The sequence below is a fragment of the Bos grunniens genome, chromosome 11 (assembly GCF_055505025.1).
Source record: "Bos grunniens cultivar Pamir isolate PY7600 chromosome 11, Bosgru_T2T1.0, whole genome shotgun sequence".
NCBI lineage: Eukaryota > Metazoa > Chordata > Mammalia > Artiodactyla > Bovidae > Bos > Bos grunniens.
The window spans coordinates 82989898-83006420 of NC_141175.1; the positions used below are offsets into that span (position 1 = coordinate 82989898).

The 16523-nt window shown below is 42.4% G+C and overlaps 1 long non-coding RNA gene across 4 annotated transcripts in view; it reads right to left on the reverse strand.

Annotated features, from left to right (window-relative positions):
* Window positions 1-15916, reverse strand: part of LOC147363443 (uncharacterized) — a 46295-nt gene extending 30379 nt beyond the window's left edge. The window contains exons 1-3 of one of the 4 annotated variants that reach the window (XR_015137092.1): window positions 15018-15916; window positions 11337-11591; window positions 7523-7628 (exon numbers count right to left, since the gene is read on the reverse strand). This is a non-coding gene — a long non-coding RNA (uncharacterized LOC147363443). Of the gene's footprint in view, window positions 1-339; window positions 611-7522; window positions 7629-9234; window positions 10497-11336; window positions 11592-15017 lie in introns of those variants that run through there. The other 3 variants (XR_015137090.1, XR_015137093.1, XR_015137091.1) reach the window with 3 other exon arrangements.
* Window positions 15917-16523: the final 607 nt, after the last annotated feature.

The window sequence follows — 16523 nt, forward strand, 5'->3', positions numbered from 1 at the left end:
TCCTTCACTTCCTGAGAAAAGTGAGAGAAAGGAGAGAGCATGATAAAGAATGAGAGAGAAACAGAGAGAATAAGACCTGGTCTCAGGGGCTCTGCTTGGTGTTGGTCATTGAGGGGATTTGGAAGAAGCAAGAGGCAAACACATTCCACTCAAGCAGGGGGAAAAAAGTTCAAGAAAGTAATATACTTCGAATGTGTTCCATTTTGAGCAAAACAGATGTGAAAAGGCACTTCTGAAGAGCCCAGTGAGTGTTTCATTTTATGCCAAACACTGTCCTTAGGGATGTTCCAGCTTACCAAAAAAAAGTCCCCTAGAGAGAGTCCCATTTTTCTTTATTACCTAGTGAGTCTAACCAATGCCAGGATCAGGTTCAGAAACCGGGCTGCTCACACGCATGGCCTTGCTGGTGTTGGCTTCGAAGCAAGCTTCTGATGTTACCACGGGCACCTCAGTGAAAGAGGCTCCCCTCTTGGCTCCGTGTGGGCTGTGAGCCCAGAGTGTCAGTCTGCGTGCCATCAGCACATGCAGGCCTTGACTCTGACAAGTAGGTCAGCATCGACATGGCTCCAGCCTCCACCAAGAGGTACTTGTCCCTGGCAGGAAGCTGCTTCTGCAGAATTAAAAACCATCAGAGTTGATCAAAGGAAGTGCAGGGTAGGCTGGCGGGCGGGCCAGATCCTAATCTCCACTTGCTGGCCTCACGCATCACTGCACATGAGTCACCCCACTGAGCTCAGCGGACATGCTGTTTGGATTAGGCTTTTACAGGCGAGGTTTGCCAAGCTTGCACAGAGCAGACGAGAGGCGAGGGAGGAAGCTGGGATATGGGTTAGATGTGGTTGCCCAGGTGCCAGGGAGGAGGCAGTTGGCTCCCTAGGTACACAGGACAGTGGCAGTGGGGGGGATTGTGAATCCTGCTGTCTGTGGCCTACTCTTCAGCTCAGCTCCACGAACCCCATTAGGGGCAACGGAGCCCACACCAAGCCTACACATCTTTCCTCTCTTGCCAACTCTCCAATTAAGATGTACTATTACAGGACTCACATCTTGCTTTCACTCAACCATTTGCCTCTTAACGAGCAGGAATTCCTTTTCTCAAAAGCAGGCAACACTTCACCACTCAGGCATCTTGCTCAAATGCAGTGGAGTCCAGCAAAAAAAAAAAAAGGGGGGGGGGGAGGGAAGTCAGAAAATAAAAATTCCTAAATTAAGAGCCAACCCATAAAAGCAGGGCTTCCCCTAGTGCCTGGCTGGTGTGACATCACCATGAGTTACTCAATGAAAATGGTGTCAGAGTAGCAGCTCAATTACATGTGGAAAATTTCCTTAAGAAATAGAACTCCGCAGAAAACAAAAAGGTGTTGAAAAGACCCTGAACTTAGGTTTTTGGGACCCTACCTCTAGAGGGGCTGACTTCCCTGGGCATAGACCTAAATGGGATTCTCTTCCAAACAGTGCCTAGCAGGATCTTGGTACTCAAGAGCAGCAACGGAGGTAACCCAGCGGTTTGTTTTGCAATGGTGGGAACAAGATCAAAATCCTTTGTCTCTGATTCTGCCAAGTTTTGCTTCCGTGCATGGTAACTTAGGAAGTAGCAGCCCCCATGATTTTGTAAGCCAAAGACTTTTGGCTTGTAGTCTCTGCTGGGATTCTCTTTAGAGTATTTTAGACTGTCATTTATTAAAAGCATCTAAATGGAGGTGGCAGTCCCTGACACTTTTCAAAATAAATGTTGCCACTGGTCCCTACACCACGCTTGACTCTAAACCATGAATTTCCAACCTTATTATTGCTCAATTAGTTGTAATTTAAAATTTCTTATTCCTGGCTTCAGGTTTCTTCTCACCTATCTGTAATTCTCAGGGTACTCAAATTTGCTCAGGAAACCTGTCTTTTCCTTCTTTCCTGCCTTTATCATTTTCAGTTAAGAATGGAACTGGAGATAGGAGGTACCAGCCTGGAGAGGATTCCAGTCACTAAAGCACAGTGCAGCAGAGGTTAAGGTCTGACCATTAGGTGAACCTGGTTGAACCCCAACTCTGTCACCAACTCCCAATGTAATCTTGGAGCAAGTTTCTTAACCCCTCACAGCCTCAAATTCCTCATCTGTGAAATGTGGATAAAAATCATCCTAACTTCATTGAGGCGGAGAAGGCAATGGCACCCCACTCCGGTACTCTTGCCTGGAAAATCCCACGGACGGAGGAGCCTGGTGGGCTGCTGTCCACGGGGTCGCTAAGAGTCGGACACGACTGAGCGACTTCACTTTCACTTTTCACTTTCATGCATTGGAGAAGGAAATGGCAACCCACTCCAGTGCTCTTGCCTGGAGAATCCCAGGGACGAGGGAGCCTGGTGGGCTGCCGTCTATGGGGTCGCACAGAGTCGGACACGACTGAAGCGACTCAGCAGCAGCAGCAACTGCACTGAGGAAGACTAAATGAGCTAAAGGCAAGAAAAACATTTAGTAAAGCCCTGGCACCCAGTAAACACATAATCAACGCATTTTTATTTCTATTACAGTAATCACCCTTCAACCAGCACTGTGTAGCTAATGGTAGTAAGCTTCATTGGATTCTATTGCTAACATTTTTTCCTTCTGAAATTTCTCAGTGCCCAGAGAACTAATATTTGCTTTAATCAAAAGTACTTGCTTGAGAAAGACAAATATCATGTGATATCACTTATCTGTGGGATCTAAAAAGAAAAAAAGAATACAAATGAACTTATGTATAAAACAGAAACAGATTCAGACTTTGAAAACAAACTTATGGTTATCAAAGGGGAAAGGCCAGGATGTGGGGCAGGGGGTAAATTAAGAGTTTGGGATTAGCATATACACACTACTCTATATTGGAGAAGGAAATGGCAACCCACTCCACTGTTCTTGCCTGGAGAATCCCAGGGACGGGGAAGCCTGGTGGGCTGCCCTCTATGGGGTCGCACAGAGTCGGACACAACTGAAGCGACTTAGCAGCAGCAGCAGCAACTACTCTATATAAAATAATCAACAAGGACCTATGATATAGGACGGGAACTCTACTCAATATTCTGTAATTGGGATAAGAATCTGGGAAAAGAATCTGAGAAAGAGTAGATGTATGTATATGTATAACTGAATTACTTTGATGGACACCTGTCAACACTGTAAATCAACTATACTCCAATACAATTTTTTTTTTTAAGAAGTATCTGCTGGATGGCGCCCGTTTATCCTTTGTTAGGAAAAGACCATAGGAGAGGAAGAGAAGAAGAAGGAGAGAATCATTTACAAGTGATGAAAAGGAGGTATTTTCCCTTGGGAGTTCCTTCCTATAGCTAGAAAAGTCCCATGACTCTGGAGCGCTTGGTAGGGATTGGGGAAAGAGGGTGCAGATTCATGTCCTTGTGGAGTCTGTTAGTCGAAGAAGCCCTGGATAGGAACATGATGCGGCTCAATGAATCTAAAATGTACATCTACCAAGCTTCTGGGTAGAAAGGGATGATGTAATGACTAGAGGTCTTTCTGTTCGGAAGGGCACCGTAATAGGCAGCATTGCTAGGGCAGATCCTGGGCGTAGTCTACAGGTAGGAACTGAGAAAGGGGGAATTGGAGCTGCTTTGCATAACAAAAGTGAGGCATGTCCGAATTTAGTTGGGCAAAATGTGTTGGAAGAATGAAATTCATGTAGGATGATTCTCCCCTCACTTCCTTAGTATGGATTTGGACTAACACTGATGGTTTTTCTTTGGTGTATGTGTATGTGTGTGTGTGTGTGAGATATCTAAGAATTAATCATTGGTGATCAGAAGACCATAGGAAGAATGAGGAGGGGTACCTTGATTACACTCTGGCAGAGGGACCCTAAAGAGAACAAGAACTGGAGAAATGAAACCTCTCATAGATTATTCTGGGAGTCATCTAACAACGGTATGATTTCTGAGTAACTTAGACTTTGAAAAATGTTTGGCTGTGGATTATCCTTATGCTATAGATGGTCCTATTTGTGGTAGAGGGTAAGGGTTGGATGGGTTTTGTTGAGTGGGGATATCATGGGGCTTGGAGGGGTGTTGCAGTAAATGGTAAATATAGTGACAGCTTGTATTCTTTGTCTTTTGTGTGCTCTACTCCCGGCACCTAGAATGGTGCCTTGGACACCACAGGCAATTAGTAAACACTTGAATGAATGAATGGCACCATGGAGAGCAGTGGGCTCACAGAGGAAAAGAAGAAATAGGTTTGGCCTTGGGACTGGTCAGCAAGGTTAGGAAATGGACCAGGCCTATGAAGACACACTGCTAAGGGCTTTTCCTTCTTCACCTGGGGCTCTGGGAACAATTATGTTTAATTTTCATTTTTTCCCCTATACATATCCCAAATTTTTAATGAAGTGGCCTACACATTCATGTTAGATGTGTAGAATTAAGAGAGAAGACAACAATAGCCAATGTGACTTCCCTGCACTGTCCCTTGTATTAGTTTTCTATGGCTGGTATAACGAACTGTCACCAACACCACAAATGTACTATCTTACTGTGCGCAGGTTAGAAGACCTAAAATCAAGATGTCTACAGGGCTGCATTCCTTCTGAATCCACCAAGCGAGAATCTGTTTTCTTGCCCTTTTCAGCTTCTAAAGACAGCCTGCATTCCTTGGCCTCTTCCTCATATCCCTCTGACCTCTGCTCCCATCGTCATATCTCCCTCTCTGACTTTTACTCTCTTTCCCTTATAAGGACCCTTGTGATTACATCGTGTTCACCCGGATATTTCAGGACAATCTCCCCAACTCAAGGTCCTTAACTTAATTGCATCTGCAAAGTCCTTTTACCATGTAAGGTAACATATTCACAGGTTCCAGAATGTGGACGTTCTAGGGGCCGTTATTCTGTCAATGTCACCGCCAAGGCCACCATGAGTGTCATACTCGGGGAAGATGGCAGCCCCAGAACACAGGCCAGGCCCCACACTCCGGCGAGCAGAAACCTGGCTGAGGGTGGAGCTGGGGGCAGGAGAAAGCAGTGGAGCTGGCCACAGCCTGGACTGGCTTTGGAGATGAGAGACCCATTCTTCTCTGCAAATCTACTGGGGGAGAGTGGTTCTCAGTGACAGAGACAGAAAGACAGACTCTGCTGTTACAGAGAGAGGGGCTGTCCAAGCAGCAGACACTCAGGTTACAGCTTTTTCCAGTTTGGAGATTAAGAATTTGAAACAATTTGTGAAGTGCCATGTCTGGTTTATGGCAGGTGCACAGTTCAATAAAAGCCATCTATTATTAATACCCAAAAGGAGAGGGTGGGGAGGGGTGTTCCAGAGCCCCAGCTGCTGGGAGAAGCAGGTCACATACAGCTCTATATCCCCAACCCCAGGAAAACAGGAAGAAGACCTGTCATGAGGGAATAAGGTATGAGGCAGGTGTTCAGAGGTAGAGTTCCAAGTGCCCTTTATCTTAACTTCTTCCCACACAAGCTAGGAGGAAGCATCTGGCCAGTTCTTTAATGAAACTTGGAACTCACTGCTGTAGTCAAGAAGAAAATATTTTTGTGGTTTTTCTGTGGGGGAAGAAAGTAATAAATCTTTCTGTTGTTGAAGGAACACCTTTCAGTGGTATAGCTCTGAGAGGGATATATTATTATGAAAGTGTAAGTGCCTGAAAGTTTGTTAGTCGGGGCACTGGGAAGCTTCATGTATACCCTGAAGGGTAAGAACACAGGACGAGCTGGTGGTCCCAAGCTCAAAAGGTGGTCACGGAAGATACAGCTTTAAGAAAGTGGCTTTCCTACTAGAACAGCTAGGTTTTTGGGGTGAGTGTTGGATCTGGAAAGCTCCTTTGTATTTCCCCATTGATTTCCTACAGAGCCCCTGCTCGGCAAAGAGCATCTGTTTTCACTGCCTGCTCTGATCAGTCAGGTATGGCAGGAAAAGGGGTCATGGCCTTGTTCTTAAGGAGATCATTCACCCTGGACAAATGTGATGAACCCTTGCTGGACGTTCTAGGCACTGATCCAGGTTCAAGGCATAGGGTAGGGACCAAAACAGACAACAAATTATAACTATGTATCAGGTTGTGATAGGAGAAGGCAATGGCACCCCACTCCAGTACTCTTGCCTGGAAAATCCCATGGACGGAGGAGCCTGGTGGGCTGCAGTCCATGGGGTTGCTGGGAGTCGGACATGACTGAGCGACTTCACTTTCACTTTTCACTTTCATGCACTGGAAAAGGAAATGGCAACCCACTCCAGTGTTCTTGCCTGGAGAATCCCAGGGTTGGCGGGGCCTGGCGGGCTGCCGTCTATGGGGTCGCACAGAGTCGGACACAACTGAAGCGACTTAGCAGCAGCAGCAGTAGCAGTATCAGGTTGTGATAGTGGTAGAGAGAGAGCAAGGAGAAGAAAAGGCTGGGTGTGTGTTGGGGTGGGGGGAGAAGGCCTCCCTGATAATGGGGTACTTGTGCAGAGATGCGAAAGAAGTGAAAGCGGCAAGACGGCAAGTCACAGAGACATCGGACGGTTGGCCCGGATGGAGGGAACACCTATCAAAGCCTATGGAAGTAGCTCGGGGTCTTCCCTGGAGGTGCGGTGGTTAAGTTTGCCTTCCCTGGCCCAGGAAGATTCCACAGGCTGCCTGTGCACCACCACTACTGAAGCCCATGCTCTAGAGCCCATTGTCGTTTAGTGGCTAAGGCGTGTCTGACTCTTTTGTGACCCCATGGATTGGAGCCCGCCAGGCTCTTCTGTCCACGGGATGCTCCAGGCAAGAATACTGGAGTGGGTTGCCATTTCCTTTTCCAGTGCATGAAAGTGAAAAGTGAAAGTGAAGTCGCTCAGTCATGTCCGACTCCCAGCAACCCCATGGACTGCAGCCTACCAGGCTCCTCCGTCCATGGGATTTTCCAGGCAAGAGTACTGGAGTGGGGTGCCATTGCCTTCTCCTATCACAACCTGATACATAGTTATAATTTGTTGTCTGTTTTCCTCCTCCAGGGGATCTTCCTGACCCAGGGATCAAACCCACATCTCCTTCATTGCAGGCAGACTTTTTACCAGTGAGCCAGGGAAGCCCCTGGAGCCTGTGTTCCACAACAAAAGAAGCCATCGCAATGAGAAACCCATGCACTACAACAAAGAGAAGCCCTGCCTCACCGCAACTAGAGAAAGCCAGCGCACAGCAGTGAAGCCCAGCACAGACAGAAATTAAATAAATAAAGTAGCCCAGTTTTCAGTGAGTGCTATGCACACTGCCAACCAGGGTGACAGTATCTCCTTCCTCATGCACAGTCCTCACCCACAACAGTGGGTGGCAGCTCCTTTGTGTAACACATCCCAATCTCCAGCCGTGGTGGACTGGGCCTGAGGAGGGCATCCATTCACACTGGGCACTCTTGCATGAAGTAATGGCAAGCATAAGGGAGAATCAGCAGTATGCTGTGACTGTCTCCAGGGCTGACCTGGGGTTTTGAGTCTAGGAGGCTGGAGTTAGAAGGCCCAAAGCCTGTGTGACTGAGAGTGAGTTTATCAGCCTGTCCTTGAGGCAGAGACTCACCCCAAGGCTATGCTTGTGCAGTCGAACATTTCTTCGGGCAGGTCAGTCCAGTGCTGCTCATCTGCTTCCATCTCCTGAGTGCGGGTATGTAGATGAGGTGCAGAGACTGCAAGGAAGAGCACAGAGCAAACAGAAATACACTGAGATTGCTTAGGCTTGGAGCAACATTCCTCCAGGGCTCTCTCTGCACACACACCTGATGAGAGTAGAAAGAGGAATCAGATTTTTCAAAACTCTTTTTATGAATAGTTTTTTTTTTAAGGCACTACCTTTTTAAGAAGTCTGGGTGTTTCTATCTTGATAATGTAATTTAAAGGTTTAAGTAAGGTTTTTTGTTTCATTTTTAAAAGGAATTTTTCATATGAGGAAGCTTTGTCCCTTTAATAACCTGAATATCCAGGGGGAATGGAGCAAGTCAGGCTCTGACTCGTTGCCTCTTGTTCCAAGCTCTGCGGTCTCTTGGATTGCAGCCTCTCCACAGCTTACCCTGACTTGGCTGAGCAGTTTTTCTTCATGAGTAAAATGCAAACAGCAAAGTTCTCAAGGCCAGAGCATTTCTTTCCACTGGGGAGGTTATGAATTTCTAAGGTGTTTCTCTGCTGGGCTGAGATTTCATTAACTAAATTATGTAAAGGGTCTTATTGTCATGTGTTGTTCAGTCGATAAGTCATGTTCAACTGTTTTCAACCCCATGGACTGTGGTACGCCAGGCTTCCCTATCCTTCACTGTCTCCTGGAGTTTGATCAAATTCATGTCAATTGAGTCAGTGATGCTATGCTTAACCTAATATCAATCCCAAACAAATACCAATAGTTGCTAAATAAATACCAGTGCCTATAGAAGTTACATCAAAAAAGAAAGTTCTTTTTAGATACAGAGGCATACCGGAGTATTTACAAGTGAAATGACATTGTGTCTGGGACTTGCTTTTAAAAATTCCAGTTAGGGACTTCCCTGGAGATCCAATGGTTAAGACTTTGCCATCCAATGCAAGAAAGTGCAGGTTTAATCCCTGCTCAGGGAGCTAAGATCCGATATGCCTGGAGGCCAAAAAACCAAAACATAAAACAAGCTATACTGTAACTAATTCAGAAAGGCATTAAAAATAGTCCACATAAAAAAAAAATTTCCAGTTAAGGAAATGTGCATATTTGTGGGGGAGGGGATGGAAGTAGGATGGGGTGCTCCTTGAAACAAGATCAGCGCCTGTAGAGATTGTTCCAACTGGGTGGGAGGGACATGGGGTTCACTACGCCATTCTGTCTCACTTTGTGTATGTTTAAAACATTTCATGATAAAAAGTTAAAAGGCTGAGAAAGAAAAAAAAAAAAGAGATGTCAGTCTGCCCCACTCTTTGCTCTGGACTCCACTGTTACATAATAACATCAGCAGAGATCCGAACATGGGGAATTTGATTATGGGAGTTTTCACAGTGTGACTTCAACAAAGGGAGAAGTTTGATGGATTATTTCTGGAGAGTGGAGCAGTCAGGGTTTCCAAGAAGAGTGATGTTGAAATGAATAATGAAGATTCCTTGCTCAGTGATGCAGCCTAAGGGCTCTTGTCAGAGGTTCTGAGAAATTGCAGAAGGGGCCGGTGGTGATCTGGTGGATCAGCGCTTCCTTGTGCAATGCAGGAAAGATCCTCAGGCTCCCTGCACTTTCCCCACAGTCCCGAGAGGATGGTTGTAGGATTTACTTGTACTTTATACCTGGGGCTATGGGCAGTGCAGTGCAGCCATCCAGGGCCAGTGTGGCTGGTCGTGGTGTTCTCCGGAGTCTCGGTGACTGTCAGGGGAACCCAGTTGAGGGAGTGTGTGCAGGGTAATCAGGCCTGGCAACCAGTCTCTTGCATTCTCGAAGATTCCCACTAAGCCCAGAAAGGAGCACTGGAATGCAACACGGGAAGTTCTTTCTTCTCAGCCTCTGTCACTGGGCTCATAGGGTGGGGTGGAAATTGGTCTATGGGTGACCACACCCATCTCCCTATCCACTCTGGCCAGAGACTTTACATCCTCAACAGCTGCTGTCTGTGTTTGGCTTTCAACTCAGGCTGTCTGCACCCAGCTCCCAGAAACCAGTTTGCAGGGGACAACTGTGACACCAACGTTCCAATCATATCTGACCTGTACCCTCGCCCTACTGTCCCCCCTGCCTACTGTCCCCACTGCCACGCACACTGCATGCTCTCCTTTCATTTCCAAGACAGCATTTATCTCAGGAGGTGCGTCACTGATTTGTTCCATGGTTTCGTTCTGGAGTTCCTTAAATTTATTCCAAAAGCTCATCGCTTAAAATGTGTGAGGATTTTTTTTTTTTTTAGGTGAGTTTTGGTGGAATAAAGAATGAGGTGATGGAGATGCCTTTATCTAGTACTGCTCACACCACTCTGTGGGATAAGACTGGACAGTGAGTGATGCTTTAGGAAATAACTTGGCTCTTCCTTGTCATAATTAATTCAACTAATCAAGATGTGACATGGGCTATGAACTCTGTGGTACTGCCTTTTTAAGAGCTCATAATCCCTTAAAATCACTCAAGCCCTTCTGTATAGTAATAGCACTCCTGGAAATTTCTACAAATAAAATAATTCAAAAGAAGGGGGAAGGAAATCTTTATATGAATATAGATATTTATGGGAGAATCACTGATAACTGTGAAAACTGGAAACAATGAACAATGGACAGTAGCAGAGGAATGGTGAAACAAATTATGAGGTATCTGTCTCTTTGAAAGGCACACTATCTCAAAAACATTAATGATCCATTTTGGGGGGGCTAATCCCTTTCCCTGGAGGCAGTTGAGCAACTCCTCTGGAGGAATGATTCAAATCACTCCTGATCTTTAAATATTAATCGTTGACCAACTTAATTAATCATAGCATCCACATAGCAGCAGACACATGCAGGCAAACCCAGAACCTCTGGAAAAAAATAATGACAAATCGAAAAAGACCAGCCAGAAACCCCTGACAGCCAAGTACAAATGAGGGGTTGGCATGGGCAAGACTTCTTTCATCATTACTTCTCCTGTTGGAAGCACTCAAACAAACCATCCATCCCCGGCTGCTCTTCTCTCATAATCTTGCCCCAAACTTGTATGGGTAGCTCAGGGCTAATTCTGGGCCCAGGCTGCCAATGTTGTGTATTAGTGGAGTGAAGCAGGCTGACAGTCTGCAGCCCGAGAAGGTTTCTGGAGAAGAGTTTGTGTGCCAGTGTTAATTACAGCTTGACTTAAACCTTAGATTGCGGATAGACTATGAAAAAGGCAGATGGATGACTATGTGGTGACATGAACCCAGATACTTAGATCTCTCAACAGGAAAAAGAAAAACCTTAGAATCGTCTCCAGGGGACAGACACTGTGGTAGGTCCAGTGAAAATTATAAGTTTTGGGTTAGACACAACTTCTGCCCACAACCCAAAAGAGTGTGTTAGGGGGATAGAATAGAAATACAGATAGAATTCTAGTCAATAAACATAGCTCACAGAACAAAATGTAAGTACCTCAAAGGAATAAACTATGAATTAGGTCACTTGGGTTCAAACCCCAGCTAGGCTTTCTGGTCAACTGTGTGATCTTAGACAAATGTCTAGGACTTAATTTCATTTTAGGTAAAACAGAAATGAATAATGCCTAACTCAAAGGCAGGCATGAGGATTAAATAAGATAATGCATTTGAGAATCTGTTGAATTCACAATGTGGACTGCATGAGGCGACGTTTCTCAAACCTGGCTGCACACGAGAATCACTCTACCAGTGAAGTTGCTCTGTCGTGTCTGACTCTTTGCAACCCCATGGACTGTAGCCTACCAGGCTCCTTCATCCATGGAATTTTCCAGGCAAGAGTACTGGAGCGGGTTGCCATTTCCTTCTCGAGGGAATCTTCCAGACCCAGGGATCAAACCCAGGTCTCCTGCATTCCAGGCAGACGCTTTACCATTTGAGCCACCAGGGAAGCCCAAATCACTCTGGGGAGTTAAAAACATAATGATGGCTGGGGTCACGCCCCCAGAGGTTCTGAATTGATTTTTATCATGTGTGGCTTTGGTGGTGGGATATTTAGAACTGTAAAAGAGAAAAAAACAAATCTATAATTATAGTTGAAGATTTCAAAATCTTTCTCTTACTAATTGATGGAACATGTACAATAGAAAATCAGTAAGGATATAGAGGACTTGAGCAATGCTATCAACTAATTTAACTTAACATTTTTAAGAACATTCCACTTAACAGTGTACTTATTCTTTTCAAGAGCACACAGAAAAATTTCCAAGATAGACCATAGTCTAACTACAAATTAAGTCTTAAGAAATTTTAAAATATCCAAATCAGAAGAATGTTTTTTTGTTATAGAGGAATTAAGCTAAATGTTAATAACAGAAAGATATCTGGAAAGTAGCCAATTGTTTGGGAATGAATTTGCACACTTCTACATAACCTACAGGTCAAAGAAGAAATCAAAAGGGCAATTAAGAAATAATCTGGAACTAAATGAAAACACAGTATATCAAAATTTCTGAAGTTTAGCCAAAACGTATTTATAGGCAAGTTATACCACTAAACATAGTACAGAAGAAGAAAGGCCTTAAACCAATGACTTTAGATACCACCATAAGCAACTAGAAAAAGAGCAAATTAAACCTCAACTAAGCAGAAAAATGTAAATTATCAAGATTAGAGAAGATATTAGTGAAACAGAAAACAAAAACAATGGAGAAAAATACATGAAATTAAAAGCTGGTTCTTTGAGAAGATTAGTAAAATTGATAGACCTCTAGCCAGACTGATCAGGAAAAAAAGAGAAAGAAGACACAAATTACTAATATCAGGATTGAGAGAGGTGATATCACTATGTATTCTACAGATATTAAAATTACTATAAGATAATATCAAGAATAGCTTTGTGCCAATAATATGACCAACTTAGAGGAAAATATAAAATTTTTTGGATAGAATTTATTATTCAAACAAACAAACAAAAATAGATAACCAGTATAGCTCTACATCTGTTAAATAAATTGAGTTAGTGGTTAAAAATCTTCCCACAAAGAAAATTTTAGTCCAAGATGAATTCTATCCAATATTTAAGGAAGAAATAATATTAATTCTATATACAAACACTTCAAGTAACTTGAAGGGGATGGGGATGGAACATATCCCAACTCATTCTATAAGATTAGAATTACTCTGATACCAAAACTAGACAAAAACATCACAATAAAAGAAAAGCAGAGACTGATATCTCATGAGTATAGATGTAAAAATTCTTAAGTAAGTTTTAGCAAATGGAATCTAACTATATATATATATATATATATATATGATAATAAATAGTAAACAAATGGATTTACCTCAAGATTTCAAGGTTAGTTTGATATTTGAAAATCAGTGTAATTCACCATGTTAACAGGCTTAAAAGAAAAACCATAAGAATAGCTCAATAGATGCAGACCTGACAAAATTCAAGATCCATTTCTGATTTTTTAAAAAAGCAACTCTCAGCAAAGTAGGGAACTTCTCAACTTGCGAAAGGGCATCTATGAAAACCCTAATGATAACATCACACTTAATGGAAAAGACTGGCTCTCTTTCCTCTAAGACCAAGTACAGGCAAGGCTGTCCACTGTCACTATTTCTATTTAGCAATTTACTGCTTCTAGCAAGTACAATAAGGCAAGAAAAAATATATAAAAGGAAGCCACTCTAGACGAGAAGAAGTAAAGCTGTCTTTACTCTCGAAAACATAATATCTATGTGGAAAATTCTATGGAACCTAAAAAAGCTATAAGACTAATAAATGAGTTTAGTGAGGCTGCAGGACATAAGATCAATATTTTAAAAAATCAACTGTATTTCTAAATAGTTACAACAAACAGTTGGAAACTGAACTTACATAAACATTTACAAGGGCATAACAGTATCAACTACTTAAAACTAAATCTCAAAAATGCAGTATAAGACCTGTACACTGAAAATACATTGCTGAAAAGAGATTAAAAAATGATCACACTTATGAGAGATATACTGTGTTCTTGGATTGGGATATTTAAAATTGTTAAGCTGTAAGTTCTTCCCAAATAGATTGATAAAATCAAATCCCAATCAAAATCCCATTAGACTTTTTAAACCCAGAAGTTGACAAATATTGTAAAATTTAAGTTAATTCTAAAATTCTTATTTAGAGAAAGAATAAAGTTGGATTTCAAGACTAATAATAAAGCTATAGTAATCAAGGCTATGTGATATTGGTATAAAGATAGATCAGTGGAACAGAATGGAGACTTTAGAAAAGACCCACAAATATATGGTCAATTGGCTTTTGCACAAAGGTACAAAGGCAATTCAATAGAGAAAGGTCAGTCATTTCAATAAATAGTGAATATCCCTATGCAAAAAGTAAACATCATTACATATCTTGCATCATACATAAAAACTAACTCCAAATGGATTATAGACCTAAATATAAAACCTAAAATTATAAAATGTCTAGAAAAATAACCTAGAAGAAAATCTTTGTGATCTTTGGTCAGTTATACCACCAAAAGTACAACCCATTAAAGAAAATATAAATTAAACCTTATCAAAATTAAGAACTTCTGCCCTTTGAGAGACAGTATTTATCAATCATATATCTGACAAAGGACTTATATTCAGAATACATAAAGAACTCTTAAAACTCAACAATTAAGAAAACAAAACCCAATTAAAAAATAAGCAAAAGACTTCAAAGATTCTCACCAAAAAAGATATAAGGATGGCGAACATACACATGAAAAGATTCTCAACGTCAGCAGTCACTGCTGCTGCTGCTGCTAAGTCGCTTCAGTCGTGTCCGACTCTGTGCGACCCCAGAGACAGCAGCCCACCAGGCTCCACCGTCCCTGGGATTCTCCAGGCAAGAACACTGGAGTGGGTTGCCGTTTCCTTCTCCACAGCAGTCACTAGGAACATGTAAACTAAGACCACGATGGAGATACAATTATACATCTATTCAAACAGCTAAAGTTAGAAATACTGACAATACCAATCCAATTCCTAGAGAGGATGTGGAGCAACTGGAACTCATACATTTCTGGTAAGCAAGCAAAATGGTATTGTACAGTCACTTTGGGTAACAATTTGGCAGTTTCTTTTAAAGTTAAATGTATACTTACCATACCCACTTTTAGGTATTTACCTAGAGAAATGAAAACTCATATGCTCATACTTGTTCATGGAGGTTTATAGCAGTGCTATTCATAGTTGTTTAAAACTGGAAACAACCCAAATGTCTTTCACTGGTAAATGGTTAAGATAAATTGTGGTATATTCATACAATGGAGTATTACTCAGCAATAAAAAGGACAAACTAGTAGTAATATAGGCAACAATGTGGATGAATCTCAGAATAATTATGTTGAGTAAGAGAAATCAGGTCTCCCCCCTCAAAAAAAAAAAAAAAAAAAAGAGTATAGTTCCATTAAATTAAAATTCTAGAAAATGGAAACTAACCTATGGTGGCAGAAAACAATTAGTTGTCGCAGAATGGGTGGAGGAGTTGCCAAGGGGCACAAGGAAACTTTAGGGGTGATTAGCTTGATCATGGTGATAGTTTCACAGATGTATAACATATCAAAATTCTTCCTACTGTACACCTAAAATATATACAGCTTATTATATGTCAGTTATACCTCAAGAAAGCTGTGTAAAAACCTTTTATCTAGGGGACTCTAATGTGCAGCTAAATTTGAGGACACTGAAACATATACATAATTATCCTATGTCCTTCAGTTTTGGTTTAGAAGTTGGCTGCCATTAACCAACAGAGAGTTTTTCTATTGTCCAGATTCCAGTTCTGTAACAAATCTGAAACCTATAGGATAACTACAAAATGAACACAGCCCACCAGATAAATTCATTTTTGTAATTCCAGGGCCTTCATTTTAAACTGCAGGAAAGTACTAGATAAAAATTCCTAATCTGAAATAAAATACAGAAAGAGACTCAAGCCTTTAAGCTTCCAGGGCTATAAATCACCCACAGTGCAGAGACAATTTTGGAACTGGTAATTTGGTGAAACTGTTCTCCCCATCCCTCACAGTCTCAGCTTCTGTGCTACCCTTACTTTATTAGAGTTTGGTATTTGAACCTACTCCACTTTCTGCTTCTCTTTCCTTTGACCCAACCTGCAGGGCTTCCCAAATGGTTCAGCGGTAAAGAAACCGCCTGCAATGCAGAAAACACAGGAGACTCGGGTTCGATCTCTGAGTCAGGAAGATCCTTGGAGAATGATATGGCAACCCGCTCCAGTATTCTTGCCTGAAAAATCCCATGGACAGAGGAGCCTGGTGGGCTACAGTCCAAAGGGTCGTAAAGAGTCAACATGACCAAGCAACAGGACACAGAGCAGCAGTTCTTCCAAGAATAGGAACCTGAATGTATTGAAGAAGTTGCTAGCTTTGTTAGGCTAAGCAAGACCTCCTTAAATGAGTGTATTTCCTCTTTCCTCTCAATGACTCACACAGGATAAACTATAAAGGACCTGAAATTGGCTGAAGCAGACCAGTCTATCCATTCCGATGTGCACGCTTTGCTCAGAGGCAGCAGGATGGCTTAGGGTGGCACAGTTTCACCTTCACTACGCCTATGAATCACCTGGGGATCCTGTCGAAATGCAGAAGCTGAGCCAGTAAGACTGGGGTGGACCCCAAGACTGTGCATTTCTAACCAGCCTCTCCTTGGTAATGCTAATGCAGCTAGTTGGGATGCAAGGCAAATGACCTTTCAAAGTCTTTTCATACCGGGGACACTGTGAAGCAATAATCACCCTATATAGGGAAGAAGAAGGCATTCAAGTCAAAGGGAGGAACACTGTATCAGCTCTGACTTTGATGACACTCTTCAAGTTATGAAACCCCTGCATTACATAAATGCTTATACATCTGCTAAGAGTAAGGATCTATTTGTTGTGAATAGCTCAGAGTGGTTAAAAAAAAGTGTTGATAGAATTTTCTTACC